This window comes from Pteronotus mesoamericanus, unplaced genomic scaffold (genome assembly GCF_021234165.1).
Source record: "Pteronotus mesoamericanus isolate MK-2021 breed Mesoamerican mustached bat unplaced genomic scaffold, CSHL_Meso_final contig_32, whole genome shotgun sequence".
Taxonomy (NCBI): Eukaryota; Metazoa; Chordata; class Mammalia; order Chiroptera; family Mormoopidae; genus Pteronotus; species Pteronotus mesoamericanus.
Genome location: NW_026555134.1, coordinates 6,874,204 through 6,882,237, shown reverse-complemented (window position 1 = coordinate 6,882,237; position 8,034 = coordinate 6,874,204).

The following is an 8,034-nucleotide window of genomic DNA, read 5'->3' as shown; positions in this document are numbered from 1 at the left end:
ATGCCACACGGGCCCCTTTCTGCTGCGGTTCCCCCCACAGGCAGTGCCCTTTCAAGATTATTCTAGCCTGTTATGAAAGATCTCTACTTGGCCAATGGGAGCTCCGGTAACCTTGCTGCATTAAAATAGTAGAAGGGCATTTTCGTCTCGTAACTGCATCCTCTTTTCCTTACTTTGCACGCAGTCTACTCCAGCTAGCCTACTTACTTTAAAATTTCCAGGTGAAAAGGCAGCAAGTTCAATGGGACAAATGTTAAGATGCAGGAACTCTTTGGTTCCCTATTCTGTTAGTAGCAGAGGGCCCAAGCACTTCTTTCAGGTGAGGAGAAGGATGCCTGATGCTACTGAGTTGTGACCCCCCTCCTGCAACATCTGCCACTTAGAGTTCTTTTTAAGCCTCCTCATTTACCTTGGAGGATGAAAAGCAACCCTACACCCTTCTCTGTGGGAACAGTGAGGGAGATGCCACAGTGCTTTGAGTTCCTTTCCTTTAAGGGAGTATTCACTTTGATCAATTTCCTTAGAATTTCAAATGTCTCTTTAAAAAAATGATGGTATAATGTAGCAGATGCTTTTGCTGCCTGCATATCATCCCTTGGTTCATCTGTAGAATTTCAGCCACAGCTGCGGTGGACAGTTATTAGTGAATGGAGATCATCCCACCCAGCATGTCTACCCCGAATCTCTCCTTTAAGTACTTCTCGGAAGGAACAGACACTCCCTCGGCCCCCTTGTGGTCTCACGCCCAAGGTGCAGTGTAGTTAGCACTATAAGCAACTCCCAATCTGTGGGCAAGCCAGTTAGATAAATGGCCCTGAAGCCCCTCTTTTGGGTGGGCCATCCTTGAGTGTCTTTTATCTGTTTCTCAGAGGTTCCTGCATAATGGATCTTGTCATTGCCCATGGCACAGTTTCAATAATGTACCACAAGTTGCTTTTCCATTTTCCCTGCTTCTGCTTTCTTGATATAAACTACTAAATGGACTATCTCAGTACAAGTGTTTTTCTCAGACTCTCCTTTTGGAGGAATTCAAACAAAGGTATAGTTTTGTTGTAGTTTTGTAAGTCTTACAGCTATAGGATTGGTAGCTCTCTTTAGAATATAGAGCTAGTCATTTTCATGAGTTTTAGGGTATCTCAACTGAAACTGAGTGAACAGAAAAAACTTTCAATTTGATCTTTCCGTTTCTAAAATAGTATATTTTCTTAAATTCACTTAGTTTTATATTAAAAATGAGTGTTTTGTCAAACAAAGAAATCTTGTTTTCCTTTTATAAAAGGCATTTTCAGTGAACTATGTGCTAATGTCCTAAGACTCAGTTAAACAAGGTAAACTTGGCCAACTGACTAGTGTGTAAAATAGTAGACAGCCTTATTTGGTAGCTTAACTGTAGGCACAGTACCCAGGAATAATTAGCTTATGCAGGAATTGGCTTGTCATCTGTGAAATGACCTCCACATCACACTATGCTTATGTTTTTAAATCTGCAGGCCTTCATCTTGGCCTTTTGCAATTTTATAAGTTATATCCTTTGTCTTCATTATAGAAATTTTTTAACAGAATTTTGTATCTCTCTGATGAGTATTTGGGGGAAAAATTAAGAGGTTATTAAATGTGTTTTGAGAGTATCATAATTGATAATCGATATTCATGGTGCTTTTACCTAATGAATATTGTGTCTCTTCCTTAGGGATCACTAGGAAAACCAGTGGAAGAAAAACATGTGCCTAGGACAACTATTTGCTTTCTGTATGATGTTTCATAATTTAAAAAAATAAAATAAAAGATATAATTGGCACTTGACATGAAATAGAATCCAGAAACAAGGTCCTTGCGTGTAGTCCTCCCTTATTCATCTCAACTCTTTTGTGGAAGGTCAAATTGTATCCTATAATTTACTAAAAATGCTGTCATTGTATTTTAGCAATATTTCTTCAGAGTTCAAATGATGGCTGGCTTTAGTATAGAGAGCTTGATAAAAACTTTTATAAATCACCAGTGGTTTAGGAAAAAAGGCTAGATTCTGATTGCTTATGATTTCTACAGTTTCTCAGAGAATTGTCTAAGACTTCTGAGTCTCTTTCTGTCACTATCTCCAGTGATTTAAATGTGTTGGACTTCAAGGAAATTGGTAAGAACACTTGAATATTATTCAGAAAGTTTGTTTCGAATTCTCTTATAAGAAATAGGCCCACAGTTGACTGGAGAGTAAAATAAAGTTTCCTGGAATTGTGTTAAAACATGCTGCTGCATCCCATGGCTCGATTCTGTCTTACTGTACACAAAAAAACCCCCTTTAATTTTCACAGCTGTACAGCTAAAGTTTCTTTCGCCAATGTTGTTTATGACCAGTTTTAACATTTTGAGATTTTCAGTCACTCTTTTTTTTTAGCAGAAAGTATGGCGTCCATCCATTGTTAATTTATACTGCTAGTTATGTCGCTGAAGTGTGCCCGGGAATCCTTTTGGGGTCTCCAAAAGAAATCTGAGGCATGGGTTTTCTGTTCACTAAAATTATTTTTGGAAAATAAGTGTAAACAGATACACATTTTTAAAAAGAGAGAAAAAGTTTAAAGGAGCACAAGTCCAAAGACTCTCAGACCTCAACACTTCTGGCTATGAAATATTCTCCACATTCGGGGTTCACCATGGTGCTAGCATTTACCTACTTTACAGTCTGCCAGAAGTCAGTTCGATATCCTTTTATATTTGAAATACTGTTTACTCATGGATTGGAGTTCTAATTTTGATTAATGGATATTTTCTTATAATGTAGCAAAAGAAAAATACCAGAATTGTCCAAATTAAATTGGCTTTAATCAAAGCACCGCTGCATGGAGTTTTCTCTCTGATGCCTGGGGATCCATAGCAGAGAAGATATCTAGATACAAGAATTTGCATTTTAGGATGGAAATCTGACAGGAAGGTAGGCAAATAATGTATGAATCAGCATTTCTCAATGTTTAGTGTTATAAGGAATTATTTTGTCATAAGGCACCGTGGAGTCTGAAAGCAAATATGTAGGAAATTATTCACTTTTTTATTTTGCCTCTCTGACAGCTTTCTCATGCATAGCTACTGAAACTATTTCCTTTTTTAAATCATATCTGCCACCATTACTTTAGTTTAGACCCTTATGAGTTCATGTCTAAAATATTTCAATAGTCTACAAACTGACTAGTTATGTATGATATTTTTTAGGCCCCATGTCATTTTCTTGAACAACCATTGCATTCTAACTATTTCTTTGGCCCTGAGTTCCAAGGATCCATGTCACCTTCATTGTACCCCTGGTCTACGCCAGGCCCTCCCTTCCCCTGGGTTGAGATGCCTGTGAGAGCATGTGGACCGTTCTGATTGATGTGCATGCCTGGAACTGTGAGGCAGGTAACCCCCTCTGGGCAGCCCTTAGCCAGTCCAGGTGGTTGTGTGTGATAAATACCACCTTCTCCCTGATTTGGGTGGACTATTGTAAAGCACATTTTCCATAGTTCCTCAGAAGGTTCCTCCATTCAATATAATTTTTGGCCTTTGCCAAAACTAAATGAGTTATGGCAGATGACAATGGCTGACTGTAAATGTGACCCATTATAGTCCCAATTACAACTACTGTGCTGAATGTAGATCTTATAGTAGCAGATTGACACAGTCTCTGGTACCTGGTGTGTGTTATAGCAGCTCATCTGATGAACATACTTTTTCAGTCTTCATAATTAAGAGGGTCAGAAGCAATTTGTGTTTACACATGAAGACCAGAAATACCCATTCTCTGCCATGCCCCAAGAGTTCATCACAACCTATTCCTTAGGGAGTTTAATCATCTTAAAATTCTATAGAGTGTTGTGTTACTTTGCTATATAGATGACATCATGTTAATTGCATTTGGTGAGCAAAAGTGAAAGGTATTGTGGGTATATCACTAGGGTCTATGTCTGCCAGAGTCTAAGGGATAAACCCTATGAGGATTCAGGATCCAGCCAGCGCTATAACATTTGAAGGTGAGTGGACGTTTCCTCTAAAGGACAAGTTGATAGACCTTGCACTTCTATCACTTAAGAAAGAGACATAATATTTGGCGGGTTTATTTGAACTCTGAGGTAGCATATGCTGCACTTGGGAATAATATTCTTACCCTTTTATTGAGTAACTCAGAAAGCCACCATTAAATGTGGCCCAGAGCAAGAGAAGTTCTGCAGAAAGTCAAGGTTGTGGTAAAAGCTGCCCAGCCATCCAGACTGTATGACTCTACAGAAGTAACAGTGCTGGCAGTACTCACAATGAATAAGGAAGCTGTGTGATGAGTCACCGTATAGTCCACTGTGGTTCTGGATCAAGACCATACCTTCTGCAGCAAAGAGCTACTACTTAATATTTAAAAAGCATCCTTGACATTCTGTTGGGCCCTGGTAAACTGACTGCCTGAACATGGGGCACCAAATGAGTATGAAACGGAGTTGTCCATTGTTATCTGGGTAATTTCCAATCCACTGCATTATAAGATTTGGCAATGTAACAGGAGCACATTGTTCAATACAAATGGTACATCCTGGAATGAACACAAGCAACTTGTGAGGGCACAGGAAGTTGTACGACAGGTGGCCCAGACTCTGTTACCAACCTCTTTTGTACTAATGCCTCTTCTGCAGCTGTCATCTATGGACTCGTACGGGGTTTCCTATAATCAGCTAAGCCTCTTTGTAAGTAACACCATCCAGGGACTTACAGAATGCCTGACTTACTAAAATGAGATCTGATATAATATTGCTTCAGACCTCTTGTGCCGAAACTATAGTAGGTATATAGTATAAGATTCAATGATCATATTATATCTGGCATCACTCAGACCAGCTGGGCCAGTAAGATGATGGAATGATCTACTAAAGGCTGAATAAAGTCAAAAAGAACCCGATATGGTGTTGGAAAAGCAATATTCCACATATTGCTGATTTATGGTCCTCTGTTCAGGATACAAAGAGCAGAAGTAGGTTTTGGCCTTACAACCATCACTTTCAGTGATGAACTTTCAGAATTTACCCTTTGGGTTCCTACAATCTTAAACTCTTCTGGATTGGAAATCCTAATTACTGGTAGGTGTGGCAGTTTCACTGAATCTGAAGTATAATTACCATTTGCTCATTTTAGGGTAGTGATGTGAGTTCTGCTGAACCCAAGTTTATAACTATCAGCTGGGTTTTTCACAGATAGAGACAGAAGTTGATCCTGATTGCCATGAGGATTTAGGGAGAGCTACTATGCAAAGGGAGCAAAGAGGATTTTCTTTAGCAACTGGAGGATTTATTGCACTGTCTCTTTGTGCCTTCATGCACAGTGCTGATTATATATGGCCAGTTGTAGTTACTACAGTTAAGGGTAGGTAATTATAGGTTTTACCTCCTTGAAGAAAAAAGGGCTGGCCAAGGGTAAGGAAATTTGGAATTGGTGTCATGCAACTGGTTCCATGTGGAAGCATCAGGGATTGTTCCACTAAGCCTTTCTTGTGGAGTTTTTTGTGAAGATGGCGGAGATTGTGGGCATGCCATCTAGAAGCCTCTGAGGTTAACTGGACTTAATATAGGGCATAAGCATATCTAAGAAGTACAAGGGGCAGATCGTGTTGACCATTTTTTTAAATGCTCATTTTACATCAGCTCTGCACAAGTGTTTGCTCTTAGCATTGCTGATTCAGTCAGCTGCAGATGTAGTTTGATAGCCCCACACCTCGACTGCATTGCATATCTTTTGTTTACTGCCTTGAGATTTTCCTGCTGCTGCTGTTTGGAATTCCTGCAGGGGCTAGTCAGCACCTGCTGGTTCACGAGCAAACTTGGGAGTGTTATAAAGGAATTAGCCTTCCTCTGGGGAAACTACCCAATAACTCAGAAGGCATCCAGCAAGGTTGACTTAAAGTAGCACATGGTGGGAATCTACTCAAGAATACACATTTTGATTGTTTTTTCTTGTTTTACTTTTTTCCAGTAGGCTTATTCCTATGCCCTGGGATCACTTCCCCAAATCAACTGTCTGCACATGAATCCCGACCTCTGAAGGTCAGATTTGGTCTTTCTGTTTTGATCCGTTTTCCTCTCCAGGTCATTGCCTTTATTGTGGCCACCAGGTCTTTCTAAAATGCAAAAAAAAAAAAAATTTTTTTACACCATTATTTACAACTTTTTGTAGGACTCCAAAGGTAAAACATCTCTTCATGGCACACATGACTCTGGTTAATATTTGGAAAGTCACTTCTAAAGCAAAAATGAATGCGACCCTCAAACATTAAAGAGGGTAACAAGGTAACAGGAGTGCTGACAGATCAGAATCCACTGAAATGAAGAAATCTTCTCTTACAAGGAAGTATATATTTTACACTAAGTGAAATAAGCTAGGTGGTGAGAGAGAAATACCATATGATCTCACCAATAAGTGGAACCTAATCAACAAAATGAACAAGCAAGAACAATATAACCAGCAATGTTGAAAGAAAAAACAAACTGACAGTACCAGAGGGGGGTAAAGGGGAAAAGAGGGGAAAGGGTCAAGTCAAGGAACGTGTATAAAAGACTCATGGGCAAAGCCAAAGTGGGGAAGGATTGAGGCTTGGAGGTGGGGGTGGGTGGGGCAGGGAAAAGTGGTGGTGGGAAAATGGAGACAAAACTGTATTTGAACAATAAAAAAATAAAGAAAAATTAAAAAAACATTAAAAAAGAAAATAATACCATAATGAATAAATAATAATATAATTTAAAAAAGGAAGCATAGATTTTAGAAAGATAATATTTTTCTTTGATTCCAAGCATAGTTTTCATCATTGTACATTAACTGTTTCAGAGAATCCCAATCATTTTCATTCAGTGCACTCAATGGTGCATTCAGCAAGCTTACACTGAGGAAAGAACGCACTAATTACTCCTCTTATCTCTGTGATGCCCTACATTTAGGCATCTTTTTTGTCTGGAGGAGGCTGGATTTAGTTCATCTTAACCCCTTCAGACTGGGGCTTATTAAGAATTGTGCACCAATACTGGCAGGCAAACAAGAAAATGCAGTCAGAATGCTGGATTCTTAGAATTTATCCTAGAACTTAAGAAATTCATGTAGGGGGACAAGTAAAATTGAACAGATTAGAAGAGGAGGCAGGGCAGGAATGGTGACTAAGGGTTAGTTTATGCATATAGTGGGCACGTTTTCTGGACACAGCCATCCAAGAAACATAAGAAGGACGGATGGTGTGAAACAGCAGTAAGGAACCCAAGTGAAACCACGGAATCAACAACAGACAAAAGGTGATGTTAACCAAAAGCCTTATATTGTCACTATACCTCATAGCAAGATAAATGGGTTGTGGAATGAAGGGATAAATTACCAGCTGTATTTTTCTTGCGGAGAAGAGTTGTCTAATCAGGCAAATCTTTCTGCAGAAATGGGATAAATATAGGAGATGGGTTGCTACCCCAGGGCACATTTGTGCTCCAATATGATTAGTCTTCCTGTATGTCCTCTGATTTTGGGGATTGGCTGATACATATGGACAGGTTGGGGGGAGTTGTTAAGTCTTTGTTTTTTTCTCAGCTTTTGGCTTACTGTCTACGAGGCTTTCTCTAGGCCAATGAAAATAATGACAAGGAAACTTCAGCTTTTACTAACATTAATTATATTTAACACAGCCTCTTACAAAACTTTCAGTTTTTTGGTTTACAAAATAAAAAATGGAGAAGTCGTAACGGTAAGGATGAGCTCACTCGTCTGAGGATGGGCAGGCTTTCCCACAACACAGCACCATTAGTGGACCGAGGTACAAGCTAGAAAGAAGGAAGCCGTTTGTCTTTGTGAGAGTGTTTTAAAAGATGTGTGACTAGTTGGGATTTTAAGGTGGTGATTGTGAATATGATTTTAATGGTCTGACCAAGAAATAAGTCTAAAAGCAGGCACAGCCTTTGATATGTTGAGATGAGGTTGATGGGTCCATTTCAGATTCAGTAGCTGAATAATGATAAACTAAAAAGCTATAAAAAGCCTCTTTTCAGTGAGACTGAAACA